The sequence below is a fragment of the Loxodonta africana genome, chromosome 22, assembly GCF_030014295.1.
Source record: "Loxodonta africana isolate mLoxAfr1 chromosome 22, mLoxAfr1.hap2, whole genome shotgun sequence".
Taxonomy (NCBI): Eukaryota; Metazoa; Chordata; class Mammalia; order Proboscidea; family Elephantidae; genus Loxodonta; species Loxodonta africana.
In genome coordinates, this window is record NC_087363.1 from 7,864,977 (window position 1) to 7,887,350 (window position 22,374).

The 22,374-nt window shown below is 44.2% G+C and overlaps 1 pseudogene; it reads right to left on the reverse strand.

Moving 5' to 3' along the window:
- Positions 1-710: 710 nt before the first annotated feature.
- Positions 711-19,698, reverse strand: LOC104845906 (histone H3.3C-like; annotated as a pseudogene).
- Between the last annotated feature and the right edge of the window lie 2,676 nt (positions 19,699-22,374).

The following is a 22,374-nucleotide window of genomic DNA, read 5'->3' on the forward strand; positions in this document are numbered from 1 at the left end:
CCATAGCACTTAACCGCTATGCCAGCAAGGTTTCCAAAGTAGCCCATAAAAAACTCTTAAAATTTCCTTTTTGCATAAATGTGGGCTGGTCCTCCTAGCTCCCTAAACTGAACCAACCCTTAGTCATAGTCTCTACCTAGATATGGGCCTCAAGAGCAGGTCTGGAGATAAGTCCACAGGGGTAATATCCCTCGCTTTTCTTTTCTTTTTTTTTTAAAATAGTTTAATGTATTTTAATAGCAAACTTACAGAACAGCACAGAATACAGACAACATTAAAAACATGTTGTAGGACAACTCAGAAAAGCAGAGTGAATGGATGGAATCTACTGTATGATAAAAATGCTACAGACACCATTTAGTTGCTGTCAATAAGAAATTTACTTGTTTTAAAAAAATCCAAATGCTGACGTTGTCCAGAAGAATTTAACAGGTTTATTTATAATTGTTATAAAGTTGAACTGCTGAAACTTGTTCGCTGAGACATTTTGACTTGCATTAATGCTTTATGTCCCTGCATTACATTAAAAATTCACACACAAATGAAAATGGAAAAACTGGCAATACCTGATTTCTGTCCCCTATTTTCCCATTCGCAATCAAATTCTTAGGTACCTTTTAACCCCATGGGGGGAAAAAAAAATCTAACGTTCAGAACTACCAGTAACAGGAAGAAGAGAATTTTTTTTTTTTTTTTTTAAGAATGAAATGTTTCCCATCATAGTGGATTCTTAAGCACATTCTCCACGTATGTGGCGTGCTAGCTGGATGTCTTTTGGCGTAATTGTTACACGTTTGGCATGGATAGCACACAGGTTGGTGTCTTCAAAAAGGCCAACCAGATAGGCCTCACTTGCCGCCTGCAAACCACCAATAGCTGCGCTCTGGAAACGCACATCTGTTTTGAAATCCCGAGCAATTTTTCGCACCAGGCGTTGGAAGGGAAGTTGCGGATTTCTGATAACATCGGATTTCCCAGACTGCCACAGGACTGGGCCTGTAACATGAGGCTTCTTTACCCCTCTAGTGGAGGGCGCACGCTTGTGAGTGGCTCTTGTTGCCAGTTGCTTCCTGGGTGCTCTGTCACTGGTTGATTTGCGGGCGGTCTGCTTTGTACTAGCCGTGTCCTAGAGACCTCCTCACTCTCCCCCCTTCTCCTTCGGCTAGAGCTCAGCCAGCTAGAGGCGGCGTTGGCGTTAGAGAGTGATGGTGGCTTGGTAGCGGCTGCGAACACCTTCTTTTCTTTTCTGTAAGCCAGTGATGGAAATGTTATCTGGGATATAAAATTTATGAATAATACTTTTCCCATTTTTTTCCAGCCTGGGCTACAGATTCCCACCAAAAAGATATTTGCCATACTCAGGCTCTTCAAAATGTAAAAATATCACTTACAGCTATCAAATTTTAGCCAAGTGACATTGGCTAGTTGTTCAAAGGAAAGGTGACATTTTCACCCTTTCTGATAGGAGATTATAATTACTGTTAAGGATAGCATCAACCAAAAGTGTGAAAGAAATTTCTTTATGGCAAGACATGGGTGAAGCATCCTTAAATAATTCCCAATTGGGCCAGTTGGTAGAGGATACAAATCTCTGCCTCTGTATACAGAGCCAGCTCTCTTGCAGGTTTCTAAGCTTGTTACTCTTTTGAGGTTAAGCTTTTCCACCTTCTTTAGAAAATGCTTAGCATAAATTCCATAATTAGAAGTTGGGAATTATGCATTTTGAGTGATCTCCTCAGACAGCTTCCTTACAACTGGCCCTGGCTTTTCAGGAATGAGTTCATTTTGAGATAATTTATTATTTGACTGGTGGAACTATTTCAATTTGCTACCAAGTTTTCACTTCATTTACCATTAAATTTGACTCATAAATAAAAGCATTTAGCACATTCTCTCTGTATATAAGAGACTGTTGTTGACTGCTGTCAGGTCGATTCCAACTCACAGCGACCCTGTGTGTGCAGAGTAGAACTGCTCCTGTGTTCCGATGGGCTTCTGGGTAGGTTCGAACCGCCAATCTGTTGGCTAACAGTCAAGCACTTAACCCTTAGTGCCATCCAGAAGCTCCTATAGAAGAGGCTAGACAGCTATATGATAACATTTTGATAAGATTAACTCTGAGAGGTTGAATTACAAACCAGTTTAATTTTCTTCTTTTGGATAATGGTGAGAAATCTAATAAGAAAAAAAAGTTAAACGTTATTTTAAGAATATTTTTGTAGTGAAGAATAAAATAAGACTATTTCCTTTGAGCTCCTGCCCTTCAGAGGGACTGGAGAGGATATTTCTCTGGCACCATTTACATGTGTTCTGGACTGTTTATGAAAGGTTCAGAAGCGAAAACTCAGCAAAAAGAGGGAAGGGCGAGGATGAAAGGGAACAGTGCAAAGAGCGGTTACAGAAGTGTCTCCGAAACGTTTGAAAAACGACTTGTTCTGGGTCTAGGCAATCATTTGACCAACTTAGGTCAAAAGCCACACGTAAGAAAATGATACATTAAAGCAAAAGTATGTTATTTGCATCAATTTTCCTCTTCATATAAATGTAAAATTGGCCCAAAGTGTTGGAATTAAAAAGACAAAACAAAACAAAGAACAGAAGCACCCACTTGGGCTCTTGCTCAGGATGTGAGCACATCACAGATTAAAATAAAACAGAAAAAGGCTGGAGTTTCAATAGGCATTATCCTGAGAAATCAAGGGAGGGCTGCAAGTGGGCAGCAGGTGAGGGGATAAGAAGACTAAACTCTCCTCGTTTACGGGAATTGTCGCTGAGACTGTGCCCCTCTGTCTTGCAGTGGCGAGGGAGCCATGCTCTGACATGGCTCTGTGACATTCCCAGCATGGTCTCAGAGCTCTGAGCATCGCGGTGAGATGTCGTCTCTAAGGGCAGACTGTCTCAGGCAGAGCAGTGTGGCCATCAGGGCTTGGTGATGGAGTGATTCATCGGAATAGAAACAGCTAGCGCTGTTGACCTAAAAGACATGGCCCCATCAGTGACCAGTGTTTTCTCCGCAAGAACGGAGGAGTGCATGGCCCACGCCGATGACTAGGGGAAATCCAGGACAACAGCCTAAGTGCAGACAACAGGTGACGACGGTGTGTTGACTGCAATGCTTTGTTAATGAAGGCAGCTGTTCATAAAGGCACTGCCTGAAACAGACGGAACAAGTACAAACCTAAATGGAGTTGATGAAGATCTGCACTGAAAGCCTTGGGAGCTGAATGGTAAATTGCTTTAGAGCAGGCAGAGGGCTTCATTTAAGACTCACAATTGTGAGGCGCTTCGTCTACCTAATGATCGTGAGGGTGCTGATTACGAGAAACGCCTAAGCACGTTTGTTTTCAGTTCTGAGCCAGAGTAAAGTGGAAATAATTGGGATTATCTTAAGATACAGATCGTGAGTTCTTTGCAGTGTTTGTATTCGTGGCTGTCCTGGAGTTGAGTCTCCACGAGTGCAGCGAGCGGAGAGTCGTGCCCCAGAAGTGAGTGTGGACGCTGCGCGGGGAGCTCGGCCGTCGCAGCAGTCACAGCCAGACAGGCACATCTGAACTTCCTCCCCGTCAAATCCAGCTCACACGCCAGACGGGCAGCACGGCAGCCCAGCCCAGCGTTCCGGTGCCACAGGGAAGGACTCGGCACCGGGAGGGTGGAAAGGGCCAAAGGGAGCCAACGCAGAGAGTGAACATCACAGGGGAAAATCAGGACAGCAGCGTTAAGGCCCGATCAAGCTCAGGACGGCATGTGAACAGAAGAGTGAAGTGAGGCGCGGGAACAGAAAAGGAAAACCAAACCTTGTCCTGTACAAGTTGAAGAGTCGAGGGACACTACACACGACCCCGCTGTTAGTTTTTTCCTGGTTAGCTTATAGTTGAAGCGAAAGTGGTATTTGGCATCTGAATTTTTGAGCAAACGACCTGACTTTCTTGAATCCACTGTGAATACATAGTGAATACAAAACGGAAACAGAAAACAAGCCTTTGAGTCGATTCCAGCTCACAGCGACTCAGCTGTCACCAGAGAACTGTGCTCCGGGGTCTCTAATGCCGGATGTTTTAGACGTACATCGCCAGGCCTTTCCTCTGAGGCACCTCTGGGTGGACTTGAACCTCCAGCCTTTCAGTTAGCAGCTGAGCACTTAACCATTTGTACCATCCAGGGACTCCATGAACACATCTAAAAAACAAACAAAAAATCTACTTAGTCTTAATTTTCTAAAATAACTTAAAACAGCAACATTTGTGCCTACATTAAGCGGTGTCATTTCTTGAACAGAACAATGAGCCACAGTGGCTGACACGTGTTCGGCATTCACTAACTAGTAGTGACTGTCCCTGGTCACACTCTCCTTAGACGATGAGACTTGAGGCAAAGAGATGGGGCAGTAATCTCTTTTACAATTGCCCAGCAAAACGGTACTAAGGCGGTGGCAATAGGGTGCCAGGAACTGTGTGGTAAGGATTCAGGAGTCTTCTCCCTTTTTTCAGGCACCAAAACCTTGAGATACATTTAGCAGAGAATTGATAGGTCCTGGTGAACGACTAGATGGAAGAGGAAAGAGAGGAGGAAGAGGCTGGTCTCTGTCGCTTGGGTGCCAGGAGGATGGAGAGGCCATTACTGTGGCAAGGAGTGCAGGCCTTGGGGTCACCCTTAAGAACATCCATCACTGTACAGTGTAGGAAGCCCTCGGGGGCTGTTGAGCTGTGTGGGGCTGCCTACTCTGCTTTTTAAACTTTTCTTGGTTCTTTCTTAGTTGACGAGCTGTCAGCTGTCACGTCTTGCTACTGTCATTGTGCTTGCTTCTAAGCATCCTCCATTTTCTAATCTGCTGCGTCTGGGAAGCCTTATAGGCAAGGTTGCTAGAAATGGATGTTAATCAACAGTCGGTAGAGGCTAAGTGATGGTCTGAGGACCGCTCATGTATTGTTGAGTACTGGGTTTGTGACCACTATCTCAAATGCTCAAATGACTTTTCTAATGGTTTAGATCTTCAGAGAGCTGGCATTCAGATAGCTAGGGAGGAATGTGTCCCTGTTTGTACAGCAACTTTGAGGACAAAATTGTTCCTCAAGTTATCTGGTGATTATAAACCTTGAAGGTAGGCTTTTAAATCTCTTGGCTGCCACATAATAAATAAGGTTGTCGTCATGAGCTGAAGTCAGGTTGGCTCCGACTCATGGCGCCTGTCTGTATAACAGGATAAAACGTCGCCAGGTCCTGCGCCATCTTCATGATCATTGGCCTGCCCCAGACCAGGTTGTGGCTGTTGTATCAGTCCATGTCATTGAGGGTTTCCCTCATTTTCCGTGGCCCGCTACTTGATCAAACATGATGTCCTTTCTAGTGACTGGTCTTTCCTGATGACGTTTATCGAGCACTTGGTATGTGCCAGGCCCTATTCTAAGTACTTTTCACCGGTTATCAGTTGTAATCAGCATGATAACCCTGTGGACTGGGGCGCATCACTACCCATATTGTAGACAGGAAACCTGCAAGGCACGGAGAATTAGCTATTTCCAACATCACGCTGTCTGCAACCGGCAGAGCGAGGACCCAAAGTCTGATGCCTGGGCCTCTGCTCTGAGCAGGCCACCAGGTTGTTCCACAAAGCAGACCTCCCTGTGGGTGGAGGGCAGCTCAGGCCAGGGGACTCCAGTTTCTCAGGTTAAGTAACTGAATGGGGCTTAGAACCAGCTTGCAAATTGTTTCTGTGAGCTTCAGAGCATAAAGATTGCATTGGATTACTACCACCACCCTGGCGTAATTCCCACATCCCCGTGTTCTTCTCAATTTACAGCATCCAAGCAGCACCCACATCAGGCGTGTTTGCACTTCCCTGACTTGGATGATAGAGCAGAAAACTAAAAACAAGAATGAAGCTGAGTTCAACAGTTAGGGGGCTGGGTGGCTGCAAACTCAGTAACCACTGACCAAAGAGGCTTGCATTCACAGCCCAAGGTAGAAACTGCCTGGAAACAGCCTTGCTCCCTGGCGTTTGCTCCCAAAGCTTAAGTTCACTGAGGGCATTGCCTTAGGGAGGGGAAGGAAGCTGAGTTTCTTGGTGGGGAGGTGGTGCAGAACTGGACAATGCTGAGGGGTGGAGAAGGTTCCCCAAGACCAGAAGGGGACAGAAGGGCTCAGTGAGTAACAGCCTCTCCCCTGCTTCCTCTCCGTACTCTGGGAGATAAGGCCTTTGAGGCTTCAGGAGAGCCAGTCCCAAACGTGGGGCTCCAGCTTGTCACATCGTCACCTTGTCACAAGGGAGCGGTCCTGTATCTAATAATGAAAAAAAAGCTGAATTCCTGCAATCGGTGAGATAGAAACTCAGAAGTGCATGTTACTTTATAATTTGACTAATATTTTTAATTTATGAGGAGTCCCTGGGTGGTGCTAACGGTAAAGCTCTCTGCTGCTAATCAAAAGGTCAGAGGTTCAAGTCCACCCAGAAGCACCTCAGAAAAAAGGCCTGGCAATCTACTTCTGAAATACTAGCCATTGAAAACCCTGTGGAGCACAGTTCTACTCTGACACACATGAGGTCCCCTAAATCAGAATTGACTCGATGGCAACAGATAACTTGTGTGTGTAATTGTATACATACATAGTTTTAGGAAGGAGCCCTGGTGGTACAGTGGTTAAAGCGCTCAACTGCTAACCAGGTTGGCAGTTCTAGCACACCAGGCGATTCGTGGGAGAAAGATGTGTCAGTCTGCTTCTGTAAAGATTATAGCCTTAGAAACCACATGGGGCAGTTCTACTCTGTCCTATAGGGTCACTCTGAGTTGGAATCGACTCAACAGCAGTGGGTTTGTGTGGGATGGTTTTACTGCCTCTTTTCCAATATTCTTACCAATTATTTCCTTTTTCTATTTTGTTAACATTAACTAGAACCTTCAGGACGATGTAAATAAAATGGTGATGGAGGCTATCCCTACTTTGTTGCTGACTTTAATTGAAATTAGGTTTAATATTTCACTATTTAAGCAAATATTCTTGGTTAACAATTTACTTGTTGTTCTTAGATGCCATCAAGTTGGTTCCAACTCATAGTGATCCTATGTGCAACAGAATGAAACACTGCCCTGTCGTGCGCCATCCTCAGAATCACTGCTATACATGAGCGCCTTGTTGCAGCCACTATGTCAGTCCATCTCATTGAGAGTCTTCCTCTCTTTCACTGACCCTCTACTTTACCAAGCATGATGTCCTTCTCCAGGGACTTGTCCCTCCTGATAACATGTCCAAAGTACATGAGACAAAGTCTCGCCATCCTTGCATCTAAGGAGCATTCTGGCTGTACTTCTTCCAAAACAGATTTGTTCATTCTTTTGGCAGCCCATGGTACATATTCGATATTCTTCACCAACACCGTAATTCAAAGGCATCAATTCTTCTTCAGTCTTCCTTATTCACATCCAGCTCTCTCATGCATACGAGGCGATTGAAAATACCATAGCTTGGGTCAGGTGCACCTTACTCCTCAAAGTGACGTCTTTGCTTTTTAACATTATAAGGTCTTTTGCTGCAGATTTGCCCCATGCAATATGTCATTTGGTTTTTTAACTGCTGCTTCTGTTGGTGTTGATTGTGAATCCAAATAAAATGAAATCAGTGACAACTTCAATATTTTCTCCATTGGTCATGATGTTGCTTATTGGTCCAATTGTAAGGATTTTTGTTTTCTTTATGTTGAGGTATAACCTATACTGAAGACTGTAGTCTTTGATCTTCATCAGTAACTGCTGCAAGTCGTCTTTGCTTTAAGCAAGCAAGGTTTTGTCATCTGCATATCGCAGGCTCTTCATGAGTCTTCCACCAATCCTGATGCTGTGTTCCTCTTCATATAGTCCAGCTTCTCAGATTATTTGCTCAGAAAACAGATTGTGTAATTGTGGTGAAAGGATACAACCCTGCCTGATACACACCTTTCCTGACTTTAAACCACACGATATCCTCTTGTTCTGTTTGAACGATTTCCTCTTGGTCTATGTGTAGGTTCCTCATGAGCACAATTAAATGTTCTGGAATTCCCATTCTTTGGAGTGTTATCCATAATTTGGTATGATCCACATAGTCGAATGCCTTTGCATAGTCAATAAAACACAGGTAAACCTCCTTCTGGTATTCTCTGCTTTCAGCCAGGATCCATCTGGCATCAGCAATGATGTCCCTGGTTCCATATCCTCTTCGGAACCTGGCTTGAATTTCTGGCAGTTCCCTGTCGATACACTGCTGCAACTGCTTTTGAATTATCTTCAGCAAAATTCTACTTGCATGTGATATTAATGATATTGTTTGATAATTTCCACATTCTGTTCTTTGGAATGTGCACAAATATGAATGTCTTCCAGTTGGTTGGCCAGGTTGCTGTCTTCCAAATTTCTTGGCAAAGATGAGTGAGGACTTCCAGTGCTGCATCAGTTTGTTGAAACATCTCAGTTGGTATTTCATTAATTCCTGGAGCCTTTTTTTCACCAATGCCTTCAGTACAACTTGGACTTCTTCCTTCAAACTATTGGTTCTTGATTACATACTACCTCCTGAAATGGTTGATCACTGACCAATTATTTTTGGTTGACTCTGTGTATTCTTTCCATCTTCTTTTGATGCTTCCTGTGTCATTTAATATTTTCCCCATAGACTCCTTCGCTACTGCAACTCAAGGCGTGAATTTTTCTTCAATTCTTTCAGCTTGAGAAATGCTGAGAGTGTTCTTTCCTTTTGGTTTTCCACCTCCAGGTCTTTGCACATTTCATTATAATACTTCATCTTCTCAAGCCGCCCTTTGAAATCTTCTGTTCAGCTCTTTTATTTCATCGTTTCATCTTAGTTACTCTGCATTCAAGAGCAACTTTCAGAGTCTCTTCCAACATCCATTTTGGTCTTTTCTTCCTTTCTTGTCTTTTTAATGACCTCTTGCTTTCTTCATGTATGATGTCCTTGATGGCATTCCACAACTCATCTGGTCTTCGGTCATTAGTGCTCAACATGTCAAATCTGTTCTTGAGATGATCTCTAAATTCAGATGGAACATACTCAAGGTCGTACTTTGGCTCTCATGGACTTGTTCAAATTTTTTCTAACTTCTTCTTGAACTTGCATTTGAGCAACTGATGGTCTGTTCCACAGTCGGCCCCTGGCCTTGTTCTGACTGATTATATTGAGCTTTTTCATTGCCTCTTTTCACAGATGTAGTTGACTTGATTCCTGTGCATTCCATCTGGCGAGGTCCAAGTGTATAGTTGCTGTTTATGTTGTTGAAAAAGGTATTTGCAATGAAGAAGTTGTTGGTCTTGCAAAATTCTGTCATGCAATCCCCAGCATCCTTTCTGTCACCAAGGCTATATTCTCCATCTACCAATCCTTCTTCCTTGTTTCCTACTTTCACATTCCAATCACCAGTAATTATCAACACATCTTGATTGTGTGTTCAATCAATCAGACTGCAGAAGTTGATAGAAATCTTCAGTTTCTTCATCTTTCACCTTACTGGTGGGTACATAAATTTGAATAACAGTTGCATTAACTGGTCTTCCTTGTAGGTTTATGAATATTACCCTACCGCTGACAGTGTTGTCCTTCTGGATAGATCTTGAAATGCTCTTTTTGATGATGAACGCGTTGCCATTCTCCTTCAATTTGTCATTCCCAGCATAGTAGACCATATGATTGACCACAAAACAAGGGGATACTGCATGGTTTAAAGTCAGGAAAGGTGTGCATCAGGACTGTATCCTTTCACCATACTTATCCAATCTGAATGCTGAGCAAATAATCCAAAAAACTGGACTGTATGCAGAAGAACGGGGCATCATGATTGGAGGCAGACTCATTACAGCCTCCAATATGCAGATGACACAACCTTGCTTGCTGAAAGTGAAGAGGACTTGAAGCACTTACTGATGAAGATCAAAGCCCACAGCCTTCAGCATGGATTACATCTCAACACAAAGAAAACAAAAATCCTCACAACTGAACTGATAAGCAACATCATGATAAACAGAGAAAAGAATGAAGTTGCCAAGGATTTCATTTTGTTTGGATCCACAATCAACAGCCAGGGAAGCAGCAGTCAAGAAATTGGAGGATGCATCGCACTGGGCAAATTTGCAGCAAAAGACCTCTTAAGTGTTAAAAAGCAAAGATGTCGCTTTAACGACTAAGGTGCGCCTAATCCAAGCCATGGTGTTTTCAATTGCCTAATATCCATGTGAAAGCTGGACAATGAATAAGGAAGACTGAAGAATAACTGATGCCTTTGAATTGTGGTGTTGAGGAAGAATATTGATTATACCATGGACTGCCACAGAATGAACAAGCCTGTCTTGGAAGAAGTTCAGCCAGAATGCTCATTAGAAGCAAGGGTGATGAGACTTTGTCTCACATACTTGGGACATGTTATCAAGAGGGACCAGTCCCTGGAGAAGGACATCATGCTTGGTAAAATAGGGGGTCAGCAAAAAAAGGGAAGACCCTCAAGAGATGGATTGACACAGTGGCTGCAACAATGGGCTCGAGGATAGCAATGATTATGAAAATAGAGCAGGACCAGGCAGTGTTTCTTTCTATTGCACATAGGGTCACTATGAGTCAGAATTGACTAGATGGCACCTAACAACAACAATGATCTTTTTTAGTTATTTTTGCTTATGCTCTCTCTTTTGCCTTAATCAGGTTCTTCAGGGGTTTATCTATTTCATTAGTTTTTAGCCATTAGCCATTAGTGTTTGCTAAGAACTAACTCTTGGGTTTATTTATCTTCTTTGCCATCTACTTTTGCTATTTCATTACTTTTTGGGTTTTTGTCCTTATTTAATCCCTCTCCCTAGTTTTATTTTGTTCTTTTTAGAAAATTGTAAAAGCAAGCCTTTAGTTCTTTTTTGGTCTTTCTTCTTTATCAGTGAAGGCATTCAAGACTTCAACCTCTCCTCTGAGGACAGATTTCACTGTGTCTTACAGGTGCTATGTTGTGTACTCTTGTTTGTTGCTTTCTAGGCAGCTTCCTACAGCTGCCGTGACAAAGTACCACAATCTAGGTGCCTTAAAACAACAGAAATTAATTTTCTTACAATTCTGGAGGCTACAAGTCCAAAATCAAGGTGTCAGCAGGGCCATGCTGTACCTGAAGGCTCTCAGGGAGGATCCCTCCTTGCCTCTTCTCGCTCCTGGTGGTTGCCGGCAATCCTTGGTGTTCCTTGGTTTGCAGCTGTACCGCTCCTATCTCTGTCTGTCTTCACATGGCCATCTTCTCTCTGTGTGTATGTGTCTTTTCATGGAGTTCTCCTTTCTGTGTCTATGGCCAAATTTCCCTAGTCTTATCAGGATACCAATCATTGGATTAAGACCCAACATAATCTAGTACGACCTCATGTTACCTTTATTACCTCTGCAAAGACCCTCCACATAAGGCCACATTCACAGGTACCAGGGGTTAGAATATCTTTTTCAGGGTCACAATTCAGTTCACAACACTTGCAGCTTTTCTTTTTGATCCAAAACTTATCTCTACCTCTTTTTTAGTTTCCAAGTAGGTGATTTTTTGCTCATTTAAAAATTACTTTCGTGTAATTTTGTTGGATTATGAAGTGAGAAATTGTGACCTGTAAAATCTCAGTGCTTTCTTAAGGTTTTAACTGTGGCTTTATGTCACTTCTTTATAATCACTTTTTATAAATATTCCTGAACCTTTGAGTATAATGTATATTCTCTATTCAGTGCATGTGAAGTTCTGTAAGTACTAAGTACCTCAAATATATTGATTGCTGTCTTACTCTGAGTTCTCTAGATATGCAAAACCAGTGAAGCATATATAGATGTACGGAGAGAAACTTACTTCAAGGAACTGGCTCATGCGATTCCAAGGGCTGGCAAGTCTTAAATCCGTGGGTCAGTCGGCAAGCTGAAGGCTTCCGGCAGGCTGAAGGCTTCTGGGTGGTTGCAGGGGCTGACAAATCCAAAATCTGCAGGTCAAATGGGAGGCTGACGTCTTCTGCTGGTTCAGGAACTGGAAGTCAAATGATAAGAGAAGGGTGGATGGAAAGAGAAAGAGCTTTGGCAGAAAATCCATTTATATACTTGAGGCAGGCTCCATCCCCCAAGGAAACTCCCCTTTTAGCTGATTGGCTGCTCACTTCAGATCACAAAATGGAAGGTGATTACACAGTGTTTGCCAAACCGCTGAGAATCATAGCCTAACCAAGGTGACACATGACATTAATCATCACAATTATGTTTTCATAATTGTTCTATGTTCTAGTTCATTTCCTTCTGCTGGATATGCTAAGGGCTTCTGTTTACAATAGTAATTTCATCAAACTCTACTTGGATTTGTAATAGCTTTTGATTCATGCATTTAACTTTAGAGTTTGGTGCATGATTCTGCGTCCATTGTATAGTTTTAATAAATGTCAGCTTTATGGTTACAAAATGGCTGTCTAGATACTGATGGGGGCTTTGGCCTCTCCTACTCATCTCTTCCATCTTGAGGTCTCTCTTCTGGCTCATTTGTGGGTTGATTTTGAGATTGAATTATTTCCTTGGAAACGTGTATGTGGATGCTATAGTTTCTGACTATTTGCTCATCTTCAAATATCTTTCTTTTCATCCTGATAAATGGAAGATATCTTGGCTGGGTATAGAATTCTTGACTTACAGGCTTTCTCTCTCAGAAGTTCTTGCTATTGCTAGCTGCTGCTGAGTTGGCCCCTGACTCATGACGCCCCTTGCACAACAGAATGAAATGCTACCTGGTCCTTTGTGATCCCTATGGTCAGTCGTGGATCAGGCCATGCGATCTATAGGATTTTCACTGATAGATTTTTGGAAGTAAATTGCCAGGCCTTGCATCCTGGTCCGTCTTAGTCTGGAAGCTCTGCTGAAACCTGTTCAGCAGCAAAGGAATACACAAGCCTCCACTGACAGACGGGGGTGGCTGTGCATTAGGTGGATTGGTCAGGAATTAAATCCGGGTCTCCTGCACGGAAGGCAAGAAGTCTACCAGGAACCACCAATGTCCCTCTATCTCTTAAATGTTAGTCATTGTCATGGATTGAATTGTGTCTCCAAAAATATATGTGTCAACTTGGCTAGGCCATGATTCCCAATATCGTGTGGTTGTCCTCATTTTGTGACCTGGTTATCCTCTGTATTGTGATGTGTTGTAAATCCTAGTCTCTATGCCTGTGGTTATGGTCTGTTATGTTAATGAGGCAGGATTAGGTCATGTTAATGAGGACTAGGGTGGGATATAACACCCTTACTCATGTCACAGCCCTGATCCAATGTAAAGAGAGTTTTCCTGGGGTGTAGCCTGCATCACCTTTTATCTTACAAGAGATAAAAGGAGAGAGAAGTGGACAGAGAGGAGAGAGACTTCACTACCACCAAGAAAGAAGAGCCAGGAGTAGAGGATGTCCTTTGGACCAGGGGTCTGGGTGCTGAGAACCTCCTAGACCCAGGGGAAGGTTGATGACAAGACACATATAGATCTCCAAGGGATGCTGGGCCCACAGATGTTGAAAGGAGACAAGGACTTCCCCCAGAGCCGACAGAGAGAGAAAGCCTTCATCTAGCACTGGAGCCCTGAATTCAGACTTCCAGCCTCCCACACTGTGAGAGAATAAATTTCTGTTTGTCTTAGCTGTCAGTGTTGCAAGGTGAGAAGCTTAGGCCATTTTAATGAGTTTTTCTCTCTGTGAGTGGGAGCTGGAGGAACAGTGTCAACAAGGATGTCACAGTACACAGTTCCAGGAGGCACATCCACATCGTATTCTCTGGAATGTCAACTTTCCTTACAAGAATCACAGATGACTGTGGGCAACTCTTCCCAGCATGTGCCATTCTTTTGTCTTCATCCTACAACTTCCCAAGCCCTGTTTCCAGATACGTGTCCAGCCTATGGAAAAACACTTCCGCTGGTTTTCTCCAGCAGAGCTTCCACACAGTTGAAGCCCTCACTTGAGCCCCACCAGCCCTGGGCTCCAGCAGGGGGCGCCCATGAGCAGCAGAGAGACTGCAGGTGAGAGTGGCGGCAAAGAGTTGCTTTCAGGTCGCCATGTTCCCGGAAGACCCCTCATCGGTCTCTCAGGGTAGAGCTCTTTGGGCAAGACTTGCTTAATATCTTTCTTCTAGAGACACAAATTTCAAAGCCGTCGTACAGTAACTGCAGCATCATTTCAGACAGATTAGGCGTTAAATTATTTTTCCCTAAAATAAAGCTGAGTGTGTGGAATCTACGTTCTCTATTTAAAAAAAAAAAAAAAAGAATTCTAAAAATGTCAGACATTTGGCTTGTGCATGGTCTAGGAAATCTACCCGCCAGCTTGCTTTTGAAAAGGGAAGATGACAGTCCTCAGTGCGTGGTGTGACGGTCCAGAACCGTTATGATTTACCCCGAGAAAATACTCCACAAGAGACTATCTGATTAGGAAGCAGAGTCCACGAAGTCCATCTGTCTCACCGCGTCTGTGTGCTTTTGGAAGGCCTGTGCTCACGGAAGAGGGAGAAAGATGTTCATGTGAACTCTGACAGAAAAGCAGCAGAGGCCCCAGAGACGTTCTCGCATTTTTATTCTAATATTTCACTGATCAGAAGGAAGATGCAGGAAGCTCTGCAAGGTTCTAGGGATAGTTGCCAATATGGACAGACCATTTTTTCTGCCTCATTTAAAGCTGAAGAAATGGGAGAAAATGGGATTGAGAGGAAGGAGGAAGGACTGCAGCTGGGCTAGAATAAAGTGTTGTCGTGGACAAGGGAGTAGTGAGGAGCCCTGGTGGTGTAACAGTTTAGTGCTCGGCTGCTAACTGAAAGGTTGAACCCACCTGTTGCTCCACAGGAGTAAAGACCTGCTCCAGTAAAGATTATAGTTCTGCTCATCCTATAGGGTCGCTGTGAGTCAGTCAACTTGACGGCAGACAACAGCAACCAACCCAAAACCACGCCCATTGTCATCAAGTCGATTCCAACTCATAGCAACCCTATAGGATGGGATAGAGCTGCCCCATAGGGTTTCTGAGGAGAGACTGATGGATTCGAACTGCTGACCTTTTGGTTAGAAGCCATAGCTCTTAACCACTGCACCACCAGGGTTTCCACAACGACAACAGGGAGTAGTAAAACTAAATTGGAGCCAGAGTGAAAGGACTTATTCTTAATTGATATAGTATTAATTCTGTGGAAAAGCAAAGCCATGCAAGCCTTCAGAGCAAGAAAAAGGACCTGATTGGAGCAGTGCTTTCAGGAGCTTCATCTGACCGTCGATGGGTAGAGGTTGGGAGACCAGCTGTGAGGCTGTTATGGAAGTCCAGGCTGGAGGTAAGGAGCGCCTGGGGCTGCAGTGAAATGGACAAGAAGATTTAGAGACACGTTAGGAAGTCTACAGGAGGCAGCCAGACAGGACCTGGCAAAATTACCTCGGGCATGAGGAGAAGGAGCGTAACAGATGTTTGCAGTCCTGATACCTGGAGGATTAGTTAATTTTTAGACTATACATTTCAAATTGGGCTTCCATAAAAAGTCACAAAAATAGTAATTTCAGTTATCCACAAAGAATGCAAAAGGAAGGTCAGGTTTGCATGTAATATCCTTTTAGGAAAAAAAAAAAAAACTCAAATCAAGGAGAATTCTGTTGTCTCTTAGGTTTCAAGGTTCTCCTGATGTGGCACTCCCAGGAAGGGAACTAATAGGAAAGATGGGTATTCAGTCACTCTAGAATGTTGAAGGTAAGAATTCCAGGGAGAGAGAGTGAATTAATTCTATGTGGAAGCTCATTATTCATGAAAGACTACGCTGTGGTTAGTCTTTGACAATAGCAAGTATGGCTAATAAAAGCATGGGGTCTGGACCGAGGCTTCGTAGGTACAAATCCTGCTGTCATGTACTAACTGTGTGGCCTTGGTCAAGTTACTCAACCTCTCTGAACCTCTGTTTCCCCCTCTGTTATAATTATATGGAGCAGTAATAATACCTATCTCATAGGGTCGTGTACAGATTAAATGACTTAGTCTGTGTCGAATGCTATGGAGTCAATTCCGACTCCTAGCAACACTATAGGACTGAGAAGAACTGCCCATAGGGTTTCCAAGGAGTGGCTGGTGGATTTGAACTGCCAACTTTTTGGTTAGCAGCTGAGCTCTTAACCACTGTGCCACCAGGGCTCCATATAAATACACAGTAAGAGTTTGGTTCCATTATTCTATGACTATTAGGCTACTTTAAAATATAGACCAAAATAAGTTTCCCTTTACATTTGAACAATTTGATTTACCAAGGAAATATAAAATAATGAAATCGCAAAATCTTAGATGCAGCCATGGGCTCAAATGTTTATTTTCCGCGGTTTGGGTTAACTGAGAACATTGACCTCTCAGGTCAACTTTAATTAGCAACATTTTGTTGAACATTCTTTTTTAAATAAATAGCAATTGGCAACACCCACACTCACTTTTAAAAATGCATTGATGTAGAGGTTCCCTAACAGCCTTTGAAGTTGGTTTGTCTTAAGGGACGAGGCCATCTCCTCTGCCCTTTTACCCACAGCACACGAGATGGTGAGTGCAGGGCAGGTGGAGTCAATGCTTGGTAGTAAGTGAAGGAAATAATGAACAGTGCGTGCATTTGCCGAGGTGGTGGTCAGCCCCTGGGTCCATACAGATCTGTAAGGATCTTTTTGTAAATAAATGCGGGGTCATGGTTTCGAAGGACATATTCAGCTTTTAAGTGAGTGGGCATTTTTCCCCCAATGGTTTTTTTCTCCTGTGAAATTTAGAAGATGTCAGGATCCACTGTTCTTTTTTGGGTGGGGGGAGGCGAGGAGCAATATACTTTGTGTGTGTGTGTGTGCTTCAGACGAAGGTTTGCAGAGCAAATTAGTTTCTCATTAAACAATTAATACACATATTGTTTTGTGACATTGGTTGCCAACCCCACGACGTGTCAACACTCCCCTTCTGGTCCTTGGGTTCCCTGTTTCCATTTGTCCAGCTTTCTTGTTCCTTCCTGCCCTCTCATCCTTGCCCCTGGGCTGGTGTGCCCATTTAGTCTCATACATATACGTGGTTGAGCTACGTGCATCAGATTCGCCGTTCTTGAGACTGAGTTCCTGAGTGCCACGCACCCCTCCCTTTGCTGTGGGGGCTAGAAAGGCTGAAAGAAGAGCCTGGGGCCCAGGAAACCTCTCATCCTCTGCCAGCCTGGAACTGGGAGACTCGGTGGGCACTGCTGCCCTCTGCTGGCCACCGCGGAAAGCACAGCGCTGTGGAAAGGCGCCGGATACGCTGAGACCCCAGGTTCTGAGAAGACAAGATGTTTTAAAGCAGGGATGGTTTAGGGCTTCTGGAGCCCTAGACCCTGAATCCCCTGCCCCGCCCCAAAGAAAACAGTCAAAAACAGAACCAAGCTGTATAGCATTTCCACAGGTGGCGCAATCGTTAAGCACTCAACTGGTAGCCAAAAGTTTGCGGTTCAAACCCACCCAGAGGCTCCTCGGAAGACGTGAAAACCCTAAGGAGCAGTTCTCTGCACACCTGCGGTCGTCATGAGTCGGAACCGCCTTGAAAACAACAAGCAGCAGCAGGATGGAGAAATAAGCCCAGCTGTTCTGCCTTGTCCTGGCGGTGGTGCCATATCTTTTGTTTAAATGTTATCTGATTCTTTCCCAAACTGCTGTGGGTTGTAGAGCACCGTTTGAATGTGTCCGTGTAGTTTCAAGTTATTCTAAAGAAGACCCTGGAATGTGGGTGCTTCGTTGGACCACACAGGTAGCACAGTGGTGCAGTAGTGCTCTGTGGCTGTGTCTTAGTTGGACACTGGATTAGAGATCCCAGACTCACTTTTCTTCTCTTTTTTCTTTCTGTATTTCGTGTCCTAGTAGTTACCTTTGAATTTGTAGTTTTTATAGTGCTCCTTTCCCTTCTCTTAGTCCCCTTTATCATTTTCTTTGTTAAATGATATCCTTTTATTTCGGAAATCACTCCGTATCAACTCATAGAGAGCTCCTGTTTTACAGCTGTGTGAAGCTCCATTGTGTATTATATACCATAGCTGATTCAGCCAATTTCCTGCATGTGGCCATTTCCAATATTTCACAATTTCAAATGATGCCGCAGTGAATAATGTTATGCATGGTGTGGTTTTGTATTGTTGGAGGTTTATCTTTAACGTAAGCTCCTAGAAGTGGGATTTCAGGGGCAAAGGGTGAATGCATGTATAGTTTTGTTAGATTTCACCAAATTGCCCTTTGTAGGGGCCGAGACTTATTTCTGCTACTGGAAGTCAGTGGCATTTATTGTAAGGATGTTGTTGTTGTTGTGTGCCATCAAAGAGATTCCAACACATAGTGACCCCATGTGACAGAGTAGAGATGCCCCATAGGGTTTCCTAGGCTGTAGATCTTTTCTTCCACGGAGCTGCTGGGTGGCTTCGAACTGCCGACCTTTCAGTTAGACACTGAGTGCTTAATCGTTTGCACTATCAGGGCTCCTTATTGTAAGGATACATGTGCTAAAAAAAGAGAGAGAAAAACTGGGCTACAATCCTGTGTCTCATGAGAACTCAAAAAATATGGTGGAAGGACACAAGGAAAATATGAGCCCAAGAGATGGAAAGGGCCACATAAGCCAGAGACTCCATCAGCCTGAGGCTGGAAGAACTAGATGGTGCCTGGCTGCCACCAATGACCGCCCTGACAGGGAACACAATAGAGATTCCGTGATGGAGCAGGAGAAAAGTGGGATGCAGACCTCAAATTCTCGTAAAAAGACAATACTTAATGGTCTGACTGAGAATAGAGGGACCCCAGAGGACATAGCTCCCATACTCTCTGTTAGCCCAAAACTAAAACCATTCCTGAAGCCAACTCTTCAGACAAAGATTAGACAGGACTGTAACATAAAATGACACTGACGAGGAGTGTGCTTCTTAGCTCAAGTAGACGCATAAGACTGTGTGGACAGCTCCCATCTGGAGGTGAGATGAGAAAGCAGAGGGGGACAGGAGCTGGTTCACTGGTCACAGGGAATACAGGGTGGAGAGGAGGAGTGTGCTGTCACATTGTAGGGAGACCAACTAGGGTCACATAACAATGTGTACATAAGTCTTCTGTATGAGAAACTGACTTGAATTGTAAACTTTCACTTAAAGTACAATAAAAATAAAGTGAAAAAAAATATGGTGGGTGGGGGTGCTACTGAGAACCGGACATCCTGGGAAGAACAGGAATAGTAGTACAAATTGCAGGTGTAGAGGAGGTTTTACCACTGGTTCTAGGTCCCAGGTGGACCTAGGTGCCTTCACAGGGCTTGAGGAATATTTGTTTCGGTGTGCTGCCAAGTTTGTGACTTGACTCTGTTCTGTCTGCTTCTCACTTCGCCACCAGGCTACCTCACTCTGTAAGACATAAACCTGTTCCCCTGCTTCCTTGTTCATGGTTTCAGCTTTCTCTTAGCTTTCTGACTTCCCAGGCTGCTCTGCCCACGTGCCTCTCCCTTGGTTTCACGGCATGATGGTCTTTGTCCCCTACTAACTAGGGATTCTCACAACAGTTTCCAATTCAGATTCTGAAAAGTAAGAGCCTGAGTGACTCATACCTTCCCTTTGGGGACGAACTTTTCTTGTCTTTCCGAGGCCACACATAGTTGCTCACCTGCAGTTCAAATTCTGCATGGGTGCCAGGTGGCTATCTAGGGTGATCCCTTGGGGCATGCTACAAGTGGGACTGAATATATGACAGGGAACATGACTGATAGGTGAATTTTAGGCAAATTACCAGAAACGGGGGGAAGCAGCGATGATTCAGCGGTAGAATTCTCACCTTCCATGCTGGAGACCCAGGTTCAATTCCTAGCCAGCGTGCCTCAACCGCAGTCCCCACCTGTCTGTCCGTGGGGGGCTGTGTGTTGTTATCATACTGAACAAGTTTCAGCGGAGCTTCTAGACTAAAACAGACTAGGAAAAAAGGCCTGGCGATCTCCTTCCAAAAATCAGCCAATGAAAGTCCTATGGATCACAGTGGTCCCACCCACTACCGATTATGGGAATGGGAGAGGGCCAGGCGGCATTTCCTTCTGTTGTCCCGAAAGTCGGGGGCCAACTCGACAGCAGCTAACAACAACAACCAGAAATGGGAGGCCGGCCACTCTGACAACTTCCCTGTTACGTTCTGCAGTGGCTGCACAGGTCCAGTTATAAATCCCTGCTTTTTCACATCACACCCTCAAGACTGGGTCCTTGCACGTGTGTCTATGACTGTGCACTCACTGTTAAACCACGCAGCGGGAAAAAGCTCTATGTTCTCCCCATCAGACTTGTATATGAATGGAGGTAATTGCTAACAGAATTAAGAAATTGGCACAAGGTAACTTCCTTTAAAGGCAACCCTCACCCAAGACCATCATTTTTATCTTAATCCAAATGTCACCTCCTCAAAAAGCTTTTCTTTGCCATTTCTACCCTTTCGTGTGTCCTGTCTTTACTATTCTTGCCATTACCTGAATGATGTTTTTTGTGGTTCACTGTTTCCCCACCTCACCCTTCCACCACTAGGAAGGCTCTGTGAACCTAGTGACCAGGGGTCTGTCCTGCACCCCCCACCCAGATCAGTACAGAGTGCAAAGTTGAACAAATCAACATACTAACAGTGCACTTGCCTGAAACGTGTCATACTGTGTAACGCATTGACATCCTGCTGTGTGCAAGTGGTTTCCAGTAATGGAGAAAGAACACCAACGTTGCTTACTTACAGCGATGATACGAGCTTGGTACCTGCTCCAGGCCCAGCAACATGTCCTAAGTGCGCTTCTTCTCTCCAGAATGTTCCTTTGGAAAGTATACTTTAGGGGCAAAGGAAGGAGTGTGCTCTGTCGACCAGTCATCATGCCACAGTCCCACTGAATCTGCCTGCATTGCAAGCAGATCTCTGTGTGAAGCCCTGTCCTGTGCGGTGTAATCGATAACTGCCTAGTGGAAGGAGGCTGGTGGGAGCAGAGACAACCCTGCCAGCACAAAGCCATCTTGGACCTACACAGGGAAGCTGTAATCAGTGCCTGGCACACAAAGTCTTTGGAATTCAGTGAAAAAGCTGAAAGTGCGTGTAATTAAAAGTGAGCATCACCATAGCAAAGCAGATAAAGTTAATTATACACTAAGAGGAACTTTCTTTTTTTTTTTGGCAGCAGAAAGGGCAGTCATCACCATTAACAGCTTGGGGGCCAGTGCAGGGAGCTGACCAGACTTTGCTTAGACCAAGGATCCAGCGCCCCGAGGCAGAACAGCCTTTCCAGAGCCGAAGTGTCTAAGGGAAAGGCACAGTACCAGAGTGCACAAGGAGGAGGAGAGCCCTGCTGGGTCGGATCTCTAAATAAAGCCAGGCTCCAGTAGAAAGGGGCTCGAAACACTGCTAACGAATGAAGCGAGTATGGTTTGAAAATAAACCCGAGAGCTGAGCACATAAAACAAGACATGCATTCCTTAGTTCACCAGAGTCTTTTTTGATTAAATGTGTTAATTTCCTTGAGGCGGATTCCACAAAGAAGGTGCATATTTTCCTCTGTGAGACCACAAAGACCCCATACTTCAAGCTTCAAGAAGGGTCTTCCTGAAACGGGTTAACCCAGTCAGATCAAATTGATGGCCACAAAGAGCCTGATCAAATGGACGATTTCCTGTTCAATAATGGGTTGTCAGTACAGGGCAAGGAGCCCCTTTGATCAACCAAATCACAGCAACAGGTCAGGGGTCGATTGATCTCTCAGCAATTAATGGTAACGATGCCAAAAAGAAAACAAGGTAGATCTGTCCAGAGATTGCTCTTCCCTGTGCGGAGTGGAGAGGCTAGCAGGGACACCCTCGATGGCCTTCCAGGTCCTGTGCGCCTGGGATGGCAGCACGTCACAAATCTCCTGTAATTTAGACCCTCTGACGATGGCAGCCTGATTGCGGTTATGAATCTATGTTAGGAAGATTATCCGCTTAGTTATACGTAATTCCAGCCACCTTCGCTGGGCTCATGGCTACTTACACAAGTTTTCCCTTAAACTCAAAAATGAGTTTTTGATCATATATCCAATTCTTGTCACAAATCTGAATCCCTGATGATAATTTTTTTTGTCCTTTACTCTTTCTGATGGACTTGAGTTTATTTCCTCCTCTAATTGAAGTCCCTCACTTCTTAGCTCCAAGTTTTAAAACATTGGATAATATTTATATCAGATTTTGTTTAAAGCTGGAGTCCACCCAATATAATAAACCGAATTACAGAAACGAAGGCCAGTGCCAGCTGCGGCGATGCTGACTCCGACTTGTGGCCACCCCGTGTGTGTCAGAGCAGAGCTGTGCTCCATAACGTTTTAAATGGCTGATTTTTCAGCAGTAGATTGCCAG